Genomic DNA, 13,200 nt, shown 5'->3' with positions numbered 1-13,200 from the left:
GCTATTCCTGACTTAACTAACATCTCTTCCAAGCAAACTAAAGTAAGGCATCAAAGTTTCCTGCACCCTAAACTTACTGAGGATGAATGTCAGCAGCGCTGGGAACTACATCTGTGTTTATATTGTGGTCATGACAATCACTTTCTTAAAGACTGTACTCTGCACCCACTGAGAAGTGGTGGCAAGTGTGTGACTCCCAATGTCTGTGCTTTTAGTTCTTCCCATCATCCATCAGTGATTTCCATTTCTTCAGTTACAGATAAGGAGGTGATGTCCACTAAGCAAAAGAAAGTTTAAGTGTTCGATTGGGGCCCTGTTACAAGATGCTTCAACCATTGTCTAAGAAATTTTGGAAGGATATTTCAAGCTCCTAAAGTCAGGGACACTACTCATTCCGTTTCTACTGGTCACAGCCCAGATTCTCTTCCTACCGGTCACAGCCCGGATTACATTTCTACCGGTCACAGCCTGAATATTCCCTCTGCTGGTCTCAGCCTGGATATTTCCTGTATTAAACAAAGACTCCAGCTGGTCATCCCTGAAGAACTATCTGAACTTCCAGATTTAAGCTCTTCTGTTTCAAGTCTCATGCCCCAGAAGGGGGTTCCTAGTTTTGTACCCCAGGAGGGGGTTTCAAGATTCATGACCCAAGAGAGGGTTTCAAGTCTCGTACCCCAGGAGGGGGTCTCAAGTTTTGTTCCCCAGAAGGGGATTTCTAGTTTAGCTCCATAGGAGGGGATTTGAATCTTTGCACCCCAGGAGGGGGTCTCAAGTCTCACACCCCAGGAGGGGGTCTCAAGTCTCATCACACCCCAGTAGGGGGTCTCAAGTCTCACACCACCGGAGGGGTTTCTAGTTTTGTATCCCATGACGGAGGTTCCAGGTCTGTTCCCCAGGAGCAGATTTCAAGTTCCACACTCCTGGTGGAGGTTTCCAGTGTCATGTCTGAGAAAGAACATCAATCAAGTTTTGTTGAGTCATCCAATCATCGCATTAAAGAATCTCTAAGTGATTTAATCTCAGTTCCTAAAAATAATTCTGTAACTAAGGACTCATCAGATACTTTTGTGTCCAAAATCTTTGAAGGAGAAGTGTCTCAGTACACCGATTTACTTAAACATTATGACACCCTAATGAGAACAGATCCATCTTGTGGTATTACTTCCACCAACCTCGTCATGTTTCTTTTTTTGCACTTTAGAGGTAAAGCCTTGGAGTGGGTTAACTCACTCATTGAGTCCAGAGATCCAATTCTACAAGATGTAAAGGCCTTCAGCACAACTCTGATTAAATTATTTACTCCTATGTGTCCATCTTCAGATACCTTTTCTGACATGAATTCTAGATTGACTTCACCACCTTCAGACATTAAACTCAAATACACTGCCTTGCTCCCTTTACAAGATTATACAGTACAGGATCAATCAGTATGGAAGAAAACTCAAAGAACTATACCCCAGGGGGAGTCTTCAACTACTATACTACAGGAGAAGTCTTCAGGTGTTTTACCCCAACAGAGGGTTTCCAGTGAAAAGGTTCCAAGGAATTTTCATGTTCACAACCAGATCTTTCACCTTCTTCTATAGATAAGACCAGTTCTTCAGCTACAGTTCTTAGCACTAAGCAAAGTCTTCTGGGAACAGAGAAATGCTTTAAGGGATTAACCTTTGTGATCGCAGAATTATTGGAGTCCATTGAAAATGATGAAGCCAAGTTGTTAATTGAGAGTTATGGAGGCAAAGTTTCTGGGAAGATTTGAGGTAAAATCAATTATCTTATGTGCCGTTACTGTGACAGTAGATCCAAGTGAGTGAAAACAAAGAGTTTCAGGTTCAAGGTTATTAATAGGGAAGGCTTGTTTGAATTGATTGACATTTTGTTAACCAAGGAATTATTTTATGTGCAAATCACCTCAGGAATCAATATTTCAGCACCTTCTAGAGTACTCAAATTTTTGAGTTCTTGAAGATATCTGACAGGCTCAGTCAAGATTTAGGAAGTTTTTTCAAGTCTTTTCTGGTGTTTCAAGTTTCAAGTTTTTTGGAAGCTTTTCTTGTATTTCTGGAAGGAAATTTTTTGTGTGCACATTTTGGTGTCCATAGTCCACTCTGAAAGGGGGGGGTACTATAAGGATGTGGCCTGGGTTCTGCCGCTACTCACCTCTGCGCCGGCATCCTTGGGCTTAGGTGTTCAGTCGCTGGGAGTGGAGGTGAGTGGGGACTGATTATTCTCCCTGGGGTCTGATAGGGCTTCCATGCATGTGTCCTGGTTTCTGGGGTGCTGGGCATGGGCGCAGCCATGTTGGTCCATATCACCTGACTAGTCTCTCCCAATGGTAGTCCTGTTGTCACTCAGCTGATTCTCTGATCCAATGATCAGCTACCCAGGAGTCTGACTCCAGGAACAGGAAACTGCTGTTCAACTTCATTGTTCCAGTGCCTGTGATTCTCACCAGTGTTGCTCTGTGTTTTTTCCTTCAGAGTGTTGCTTCAGCCTGCTCACAGTTCTCTAGAATTTCCTGCATTAGCCTCCATGCTATTTTCAGTCTAAGAGTTAGTTCTCTTCCAGTACTCCAGTCTTTTATGTTTCTATGCCTGTGTGTCTTGTAATGTGCTGCTAGTTCTACTGCAGCTTCTCTGTTTTGTGTTACTGAGGTGCCAGATTACCTGCTATCACTAGTTAGCATTCCCAGTATATGCCTGTGTCCACATCTCTCTGTGTTTTTCTATGCAAAGCAGCACTTGCATATGTAGCAATTCCCAGTATATGCTTGTGTCCACATTCCTCTGTGCAAATCAGCACCTGGATTTCTAGCAATTCCCAGTACATTTTCCAATATTCTCAAGCAAGCCTGTGATTAGGATCTCTAACAGTATTCCAGTATTCAGTTACTTTCCAATATTCAAGCATTCAGTTCACCCCCAGTGTTCTAGCATTTAGTTCATTTAATATAGTTTTGGTCTTCTGGCATTCCCAGGTACCTGTCCAGAGGGCCGCGACCTGCTCACTTTGTGCAGTGAAAACCAAATCCCAATTGGAGGGGTCACTGGAGAAAACCAACAAGTGAGTTAGACTCCGCACCTCTGGGCAGGTCTAGCCAAACTTGGGTTTGGCTGCAACTAGAAGTCCTAGTTACTGTCACTTCCCTAGTCATCCGAACCCCCTGGCTCACTGTCCTCCACAGAGAAACACTTGCACCATATCGTGACACACTATTGCCTAGAGAAGGGCTGGACACATTTTTCTGCAATCTAGGAGCCAGAATGAAAGTGTAGGAGCCAGACCACCGTCCAAAAAAAAACAACTGAAACCTTGTAAAAGGTAAAGCAACTTAATTAAAACAGAACAAGCATTAAAAAGTAATGGCTATCACTAACCTATTTGTGGTGTTAGTGCCCCTGTACATGCAGTGATCCTTTGGAGTTGAAGTACCACTTGTCTACAGACATGTCTGGATTGAAATCTTCAGCGGATAGACCATTCATGATAACCATCATCAGATCACCTAAACCTTCATCTTGCAGTGATGATCTTAGCTTATTTTTAATTACATTCATCAGACTGAATCCTCTCTCACATGACACCGTGGAAACTGGCAACACAGAGTCAATGCACAACAATCTTCCCAGAATGGGAAATCTCTCTCCATTAGTTAGTGCTAACTGGAGAAGTTCACTCAGTTTTTTCCCTTTGCCATGAACTTTGAATTCATACCACTCATTAAGTAGATTTGATTCACAGAAACCATCTTTATCTGTTGGCAGCAATTTTTTAAAATGAAGTGCTAATTTTGTTATTTCAAGAACACTATAACGTTCCAGGCTGCTTTCAGTTGCCCATGTGAATGTATCGAGAATTGTAGTGACTTTCTCAATTTCTTGCTTGGTGAGGAATCTCTCTTTTAAGTATTTTACGCCATTTTCAATTAAATGTTCTTTGTCTATTTGGACAGAAGATGATGCCAAACTAATTATAGCGTGTAGCTGCAAATCTTCATACTTCCCAGTTAAAGGAGTATTATTTAGAATTTTTTCTTCATATACTCCATTGGAAGATTTAAGTGATTGCAGTGATGTTATTGTGTTTTTTACATGCATCTCGGCTGTGCTCAGGAAAAGCTCTCCCCCTTGAAACAAAAGTGAAATATTTTTGTGTAACACCAGGTTCTGTAGTCCAATATAAAGTGCAACATGTGCACAAACTTGTAATCAGTGAGTTTCTTCAATAATCCTTTTACATCTGATGAAGCATTATCATTTTGTGATGTAACACTTTCCAGGTGAATGGTGACACATCTCCAATCTGTAACAATAGAAGAAGAAAAGGATGTCCTCTTTGTTGGCGCACTATAGAAATTGATTAAAATGTAACTTTTAATATTGGTATTAACGTAACAAAACTTTCATAAAGTGAAATAAAGAAAAAACAAATGAAATTGTGAATTAAAATTAAATGAAATAAAGATTGTTAGTGTCTTTTGTCTCTGTTGGTATTTATATTAAATGTATGTATGAGTTGGTCATATCAAACCCACTTAACTAAATGACAGCGAATGGATCCTATAAAACTGCAATCAATTCAAAATAGGATTGGTGTGTATAGCAGTAATGTAACAGAATAGACAGCAAGCTAATAACCATGCCAAGTGCTACCAGAGTATCAGTTTAGTGACATATCATCAGTAAGTGAACAGTGTAGCAAATGGATTCATAGTAAGCTAGTCAGTTAGATTATATGTGCTCCACTAGATGGCGCTGCTGCCATAATAATCGCTGCTATTCACTAGTATTCATGGGGATGCCCGGAATGTAATAGCAGATTCCTTATGGTTCGCTGTCATTTAGTTAAGTGGGTTTGATATGACCAACTCATACATACATTTAATATAAATACCAACAGAGACACAAGACACTAACAATCTTTATTTAATTTAATTTGAATTCACAATTTCATTACTTTTTTCTATATTTCACTTTATGAAAGTTTTGTTATTTTAATACCAATATTAAAAGTTACATTTTAGTCAATTTATATAGTGCGCCAACAAAGAGGACATCATTTTCTTCTTCTCTTGTTTAATAGTATTCTATCATTGTCCTCGGCAGCACCCACTGTTACTACATCATTAAATATTATTGGTGAATTGTTTAAATTTGGGGCTAAACATTAATCATATTCAATTATACCCATTGGTGCAGAAGTTTTTCCCATATTCCCTTTTATGATAATCTGTGATAAGCGCTGAGACAGCACTCACTTTGCTTACAACCATCATACATTACGCAAGTATTGAAATTTTTCTAATCTTGATTTCCAGGTTTTTGGCTACTACTTTCAATTCTCGCATTATTTTTGGCGAATTTAAACAGCATCTTCAAGACCATGGGCCAAATTTAATAGGGTGTCAGTTTTAGTAACAGTACAAACTCGCACTTTCTCGCACTTTTAAAAAGTACGAGTTTGTACTGAAACTCACAAATTCAATAGCCTGCGAACTTATCAGCTCGAGGCTACTGCATTGGCGAGTTTAGGACTATGTAAACTGACACCTTTTAATGTGAGTAGCTTTAAAAGGTGCGAGTTTTAGAGAAGCCATCACAGATCAGTGAGATCCGTGATGGCTTCTGTGTGTGTTTAAAAAAAAAATCGTGCACCCCCTCCCCAAAAGCATAACCAGCCCCAGGCTTTATAAAGCCTGTTCTGGTTCTAAAAATACAGGGGCCAAAATGCGTAGGGGGCCCCTGTGTATTAAGAACCAGCACAGGGCTTTGTTGAGCTGGTCCTGGTTCTGGAAAATCAGGGGACAAAACGAGTAGGGGTCCCCTGAAAATTCCAAAACCAGCACCAAACTCTTTCTAGCGGGGGGATAATGCCTTTCACCAGTTTCCCCGTCCAAAGCATTATCCCTGACTGCTAGTCAGTCCAGGCCGGGGATCCCTGGGGAGTTGGGTACCCCCCAATAAAGGGGTACCCCTCTCCAGGGCACCCCAGGCCTAGACTGATAGCCCGGGGCTATCCCCAGCACCCTATGGCCGTGGGTGCCGGGTTGATAGTGTTAGTGTAAAGTGTAAAAATAAAGTTTCCATATTGTCTTTAGTTGTAGAACCAGAAGTACCAGCAAGCCTCCCCTGCATGCTGGTATTTGGGGAACCACAAATACCAGCATTCGGGGCATTACGGGCCCGCTGGCACTTGTAGTTCCACAACTAAAGAAATACGTAAATAAACAAACATACACTGTGAAAGTAAAATTTTAATTAAACATACATGCACACTCACACTCACACATACTCACCTAGTATCCGAAGTAATCCATAGGGGTGTACCTGAAATAAAAAATCCATACTCACCTCTCCTATGCGTCGATCGCGAGTCTGAAACAGACACTCTATTACATTGGGCGAGTTGATTGTTTTCAATGTGAAAAAATCTGGATGTGAGTTTGAGAATGGAGAGTTTTGGTAACTCTGAAAAAAGCCAGTTTTAGTGAACAGACACCCTATTACATTGGAGAGTTGTGAAAAATTGCGAGTTTAGCACCAAACTTGCAATTTACCAAAACAGACACCCTATTACATTTGGCCCCATGTCAAGGTTCAGCATGTACTACACATTTTTGACTGAAGATAGAACACTCAAGTTTAATTTATGTGCAATACAATGGACACCAATAACGTGAGCCACTTTTTACTTAATTTTCTGTACAAGGCTATTTTCTGCACCAATCATGTTTGCTGCACCATTAGTGCCAATACCAATTAGCTGATTGTTGTACACTGATTACAGATGTCCTAGTTTATCTAGTTCCTTCTCCTTGGCGTTTAAGTAGCCTTCTGCTGTTGCATTTTCAAGAGTTACAACTGACAAAAATGTTTCACTTACAGCTTTGTTCTGGATTTACCTCACATAGATGATTAACTCTTCAACATCAGCATTATCAGTCGGTGTGTCAGGGTACATAGTAACATATTTCGCTTTTTTCAGTTCAGAAATCAAATGATCTCTTATAACAGCTGCAGTGGATGAGATAAATTCTTTACATCTTTAATCATTTGCATATTCCTTTGTAATTTCAACCCCCAATGTTCTTGTCAATTTCAGTAAACCTTCAAAGTCAGAAAAGGGCTTGTTATTTATTTTTTGCAATGTAACATTAAAAATAACTTTTAAATGATTAAACATCTTTTCATCCATTTTCTTTATGGATGAGGCCCAAAGTGTAGCTTCTGGAGCAAGTTGTACATCTTGAGCTTTTACACACTTTTGATGCTTTCAAAATCTGTCAAGCTTGAGTGGCCCTTTAAAACCTTGTACAATCGTTGAATGTCCATCTGCCATTTCAGGAAACGAGGAACATATATTACATTTTGCAAAACCAGTGGTCTGATCATAGATCAGCCATTGAAGTTCCTTACACCATTCCCGTTTGAATTTTCTTCTTGTCATGGGTTGAAGATGAAGTATAGTAGAGGTCCTTATTGAGCTGTTTTCAGAACACCTTGTTGATGCTGATGCATTAATCTCTTTGTCACAGCTAGTGGAACATATGGGCCTTTCTTCTCTTTCAGTAGACTCTGAGTCTACCTCAGAAGGTTTTGTTAAAAAAAATGTGTCAGTCGTAACTGTTTTGGATTTTCTTGAATAGCAGTACTTGTTACATGTGAGTTATGCTTCATTTTAAAGTTGAGATGCAGTAAACTATAAAAAAAGAATTACATACATACATAAACTGTTTTAAGTAAGTATCTGTGAAAATAAATTACTTACCCCAATGTAATTGGTGGGATCACTCCTGGGAAGATCTAGATGTGCAGCAGAAGTTTGGTATGGCTCAGTTCCTGAGGGGGCTATTCAGTAGGAGAGTCACTTCTTTGGATAGAGTGTGCAGCAGTCGACAGCCGGTGGTCACGGAGTTTTGCAGCAGACGGTGGTCACAGAGTGTGCAGCAGAAGGTGGTCACAGAGTGTGCAGCAGAAGGTGGTCACAGAGTGTGCAGCAGAAGGTGGTCACAGACTGTGCAGCAGACAGTGGTCACAGACTGTGCAGCAGACGGTGGTCACAGAGAGTGCAGCAGATGGTGGTCACAGAGTTTTGCAGCAGAAGGTGGTCACAGAGTGTGCAGCAGAAGGTGGTCACAGAGTGTGCAGCAGACGGTGGTCACAGAGTGTGCAGCAGACGGTGGTCACAGAGTTTTGCAGCAGACGGTGGTCACAGAGTGTGCAGCGGAAGGTGGTCACAGAGTGTGCAGCGGAAGGTGGTCACAGAGTGTGCAGCGGAAGGTGGTCACAGAGTGTGCAGCGGAAGGTGGTCACAGAGTGTGCAGCGGAAGGTGGTCACAGAGTGTGCAGCAAACGGTGGTCACAGAGTGTGCAGCAGACGGTGGTCACAGAGTGTGCAGAAGACGGTGGTCACAGAGTGTGCAGCGGAAGGTGGTCACAGAGTGTGCAGCGGAAGGTGGTCACAGAGTGTGCAGCAGACAGTGGTCACAGAGTGTGCAGAAGACGGTGGTGACAGAGTATGCAGCTGACAGTGGTCACGGAGAATGTAGCAGACGGTGGTTACGGAGTGTGCAGCAGATGGTGGTTACGGAGTGTGCAGCAGACGGTGGTCACGTTTGTGAGAACTGGGTGTATAAATAATAAAATAAATTTCTTCACTGATAATTTGACAGTTTACAGATGAACAAACCCCCCTACTCTATGCTCCACTTCCCCCCTCCCGCCCCTCCTTATAAATAACAGACCCTGACTAGATTTCAGGGCCTATCAGAGATCACAGATATCTCCTGCTTGCCTTCCTGCTTCTAGTGGAATGGCCCGCTGTGAATTCTCCCCAATCCCGGGGAGAATTTACAGTCCACCTGTCTGCCCTCCATCAGCATTGGCTATACCCTGCACAGCCGCAATCCACGGCCATGCATAGAAGCTCTTACCAGAGCTCTGAGCAGTTACCCCACCGCTCGGACAAAGCAATCCTGGAGCCCACCGTCCTAGCATCGATCCTCCTCTCCCCCCTTCCGCTGTGGCCATATCTATACCCTTCCACAGCCACAATCCGTGCCATGCATACAAGCTCTTACCAGAGCTCTGTGCAGCCAAACAGCTGGGACGGATGAGGAAGAAGGTGTCACCGCAGTCGGATGAGCCAGACACTGGGGACAGATGAGGAAGAAGGTGTCACTGCAGGTGGAGGAGCCAGACAGCCGGGACATATGAGAAAGAAGGTGTCACCACAGGTGGAGGAGCTAGAGAGCCAGGACGGATGAGGAAGAAGGTGTCACCACAGGCGGAGGAGCCAGAGAGCCAGGACGGACTAGGAAGAAGGTGTCACCGCTGGTGGAGGATTCAGACAGCCGGGACGTATGAGTAAGAAGGTGTCACCACAGGTGGAGGAGCCAGAGAGCCAGGACGGATGAGGAAGAAGGTGTCACCACAGGTGGAGGATCCAGACAGCCGGGACGTATGAGAAAGAAGGTGTCACCACAGGTGGAGGAGCCAGAGAGCCGGGACGGATGAGGAAGAAGGTGTCACCGCACGCGAAGGAGCCAGACAGCTGAGACAGATGAGGGTGAAGGCGGAGAAGTCAGTTCAGGATATGCTGTCAGCGCATGCATGAAATGGCTGCCCATGAACCTCCGCTGGGGAACTGCTTCCTCGGATCCTCCCTCCCTGATATCTGGTTGCCAGGCCACAGAATATAGTCGCCATGGTGACCTGGCCCCCGGGATTTGTCGAGCCCAGGCCTAGAGAATGTTATTATTCTTCTATGTCACTTTATATCATAATCATTAAAAATTAGAGAGATTTATATTTCTTGTAATATATCTCTTCCTTCACAATACCCACCACATGGGTGTTAAAAATCTATATTTGAGGGTAAAAATATAAAAGGGGATGACTTTACTCATGTGTTTGTGTTAGGGATGTGCGCCAACCCCCGTGTTTTGGTTTTGGGTCTGTATCTCCTTCAAGGTTTTGGATCTGGATTTGGTTTTGCAAACCATCCCTCAAGTGTTTTGATTTTGGATCTGGATTTTTTTAATAAAAAATAGATAAAATGTATTAAAAACAGCTAAAATTATGTAATTTATGCAATCTAAAACTAGGGGTGAGCGGGTTCGGATTTCTGAAATCCGAACCCCCCCCAAGCCCCCCCGATCCGAGGCCGATCTGAATCAGGCTCGACTTCTCCCGCCTGACTCAGATGAAATCGAGGCAAAACGTCATCATCCCGCCTTCCGGGTCTCGCGGGTTTTGGATCCTATATAAGGTACCCGCGTCGGCGCCATTTTCTCACTCGGCTGTGGACAGTGAAGAGGGAGGGTGGGAGTTAGGGCTGGCTGGGCTGTGTAGTGCAGAGTAGTGTTGTGCTGCGCTGTGCTGTGCTGCTGTTGTCCATAGGGGCTGTGTCCACTCCTTCAAAGTCCATAGGGGCTGGCTGGACTGTGTTGTGCAGTCAGTTGTCCATAGGGGCTGTGTCCACTAGAAAGTCCTGTGCAGTGTCCCAGTCCTAAAGGGGTGCTGTAGTGTTGTCCAGGGGGTGCTCTGTCCGTCAGGGGTGCTCCCCGCAAGTGCTAAAAAAAAATATATTTTTTCTGTGTTTGTGAATTGTGTGCGCAGTAGCCGCATGTGCATCAACAAAGTAGTGCCAAGCGTGCGCCTGTGTCATAAGAAAAGGGCTGGCTGGCTTGACCGTTAAAGGGTGCTGTAACCCCCAAAGTACACTCCAAACCAAATAAAAAAATATTTTCTGTGTTTGTGAATTGTGTGCGCAGTAGCCGCACGTGCATCAACAAAGTAGTGCCAAGCGTGCGCCCGTGTCATAAGTAAAGGGCCGGCTGGCTTGACCGTTAAAGGGTGCTGTAACCCCCAAAGTACACTCCAAACCAAATAAAAATATATTTTTTCTGTGTTTGTGAATTGTGTGCGCAGTAGCCGCACGTGCATCAACAAAGTAGTGCCAAGTGTGCGCCTGTGTCATAAGTAAAGGGCCGGCTGGCTTGACCGTTAAAGGGTGCTGTAACCCCCAAAGTACACTCCAAACCAAATAAAAAAATATTTTCTGTGTTTGTGAATTGTGTGCGCAGTAGCCGCACGAGCATCAACAAAGTAGTGCCAAGCGTGTGCCTGTGTCATAAGTAGGGATGTGCAGGCTCGGATAGGTTCGAGTTTGCACGTTGAGTTCGGATTTTTCCCTCCAAAAAAACGGAACTCAGAAAGAGGCTAAACGTCATCTTACATGGACGAACATCATCATTCCTGGAATGATGATGTTCGTCCATGTAAGATGACGTTTAGCCTCTTTCTGAGTTCCGATTTTTTGGAGGGAAAAATCCGAACTCAACGTGCAAACTCGAACCTATCCGAGCCTGCACATCCCTAGTCATAATTAAAGGGCCGGCTGGCTTATTTCTTAAAGGGTGGTGTAACCCACAAAGTGCACTACTCTCCAGCAAAAATAAAAAAATATTTTCTGTGTTTGTGTGCGCCTTAGCCGCACGTATATATCAATATAACATAAATGGAGGACCAAACTTTCTCCGATAAAAATAAAATAGGGAAAGATCAAGAACCACTTCCTCCTAGTGCTGTTGCTGCTGCTGGGAGTTGTTCATCATCCCAGAGAGGAAGTAGGAACACCACTACATTTACTAAACAATTGACCCTCCAACAGTCCCTAGCGATGAGGATGAAATACGACAGCAGTCATCCTGAAGCAAAACGTATAACTGAGGCCTTGACTGCTATGTTGGTGTTAGACGTGCGTCCGGTATCCGCCATTAGTGCAGTGGGATTTAGACAATTGATGGAGGTAGTGTGTCCCCGGTTCCAAATCCCATCTAGATTCCACCTGCATCCTCAAAGCAGCAGCGACAAGCGTGCGTCTGTCTGTTAAAGGGTGGTGTAACCCTCAAAGTGCGCTCCACAAACAATAAAAAAATTCTTCTTTTTTTTTCTGTCTTTGTGAATTGTGTGGGCTGTAGGCGCACTTGCATCCTCAAAGCAGCAGTGACAAGCGTGCGTCTGTCTGTTAAAGGGTGGTGTAACCCTCAAAGTGCTCCAAAAAAATAAAAAACTATTTTTTTTATGTGTTTGTGACTTGTGTGCAATGTAGCCGCACGTGCATCAACACAGTAGCAGCGCCAAGCATGTGCCTGTGTCATAAGTCAAGGGCCGGTTTGGACATCTGGTCCGGACTGAAGGATGTGCCAACAATTTCTGACAAGTCTACTTTCACTGGATATGATACTGTCCTCAAAGCAGCAGCGACAAGCGTGCGTCTGTCTGTTAAATGGTGGTGTAACCCTCAAAGTGCGCTCCACAAACAATAAAAATATTCTTCTTTTTTTTCTGTCTTTGTGAAATGTGTGGGCTGTAGCCGCACTTGCATCCTTAAAGCAGCAGCGACAAGCGTGCGTCTGTCTGTTAAAGGGTGGTGTAACCCTCAAAGTGCGCTCCACAAACAATAAAAAAATTCTTCTTTTTTTTCTGTCTTTGTGAATTGTGTGGGCTGTAGCCGCACTTGCATCCTCAAAGCAGCAGCGACAAGCGTGCGTCTGTCTGTTAAAGGATTACATCGGTGACAGCATCCAAGTAGGCATGTCAGACAGTCCGTACCTGTACTGGCAGGAAAAAGAAGCAATTTGGAGGTCCCTGTACAAACTGGCTCTATTTTACCTGAGTTGCCCCCCCTCCAGTGTGTACTCCGAAAAAGTGTTTAGTGCAGCCGGGAACCTTGTCAGCGAAAGGCGTAGGAGGTTGCTTCCACAAAATGTGGAGAAGATGATGCTCATAAAATGATTTATCAACTCTTCCAGGGAGACCAGCCTCCAGAACGTACAGAGGGACCTGTGGTTGTGGATTCCAGCGGGGACGAATTAATACTCTGTGAGGATGAGGATGTACACAACACTGAAGAGGGTGAGGAATCGGTGGATGAGGAGGATGAGGATGGCATCTTGCCTCCGTAGAGCCAGTTTGTGCAGGGACAGATTAATTGCCAGCTTGTTTTGTGGGGGCCCAAACGAACCAATCATTTCAGCCACAGTCGTGTGGCAGACCCTGGCGCTAAAATGTTTGGTTTGTTAAAGTGTGCATGTCCTGTTTATACAACAAAAGGGTGGGTGGGAGGGTGGGTGGGAGGGCCCAAGGACAATTTCATCTTGCACCTCTTTTTTTTCTTTGAATTATGTACTGTTTG

At 43.8% G+C, this 13,200-nt stretch overlaps 1 pseudogene; it reads right to left on the bottom strand.

The window, feature by feature from the left end:
* Positions 1-3,389: 3,389 nt before the first annotated feature.
* On the bottom strand, positions 3,390-7,706 carry LOC148513535 (zinc finger protein 862-like; annotated as a pseudogene).
* Between the last annotated feature and the right edge of the window lie 5,494 nt (positions 7,707-13,200).

The sequence above is a fragment of the Taudactylus pleione genome, unplaced genomic scaffold (assembly GCF_031769625.1).
Source record: "Taudactylus pleione unplaced genomic scaffold, aTauple2 ptg000277l, whole genome shotgun sequence".
In the NCBI taxonomy this organism is placed as follows: domain Eukaryota; kingdom Metazoa; phylum Chordata; class Amphibia; order Anura; family Myobatrachidae; genus Taudactylus; species Taudactylus pleione.
Note: the sequence above shows the minus strand (reverse complement) of the source record. Positions and strands in the feature narration are given on the sequence as shown.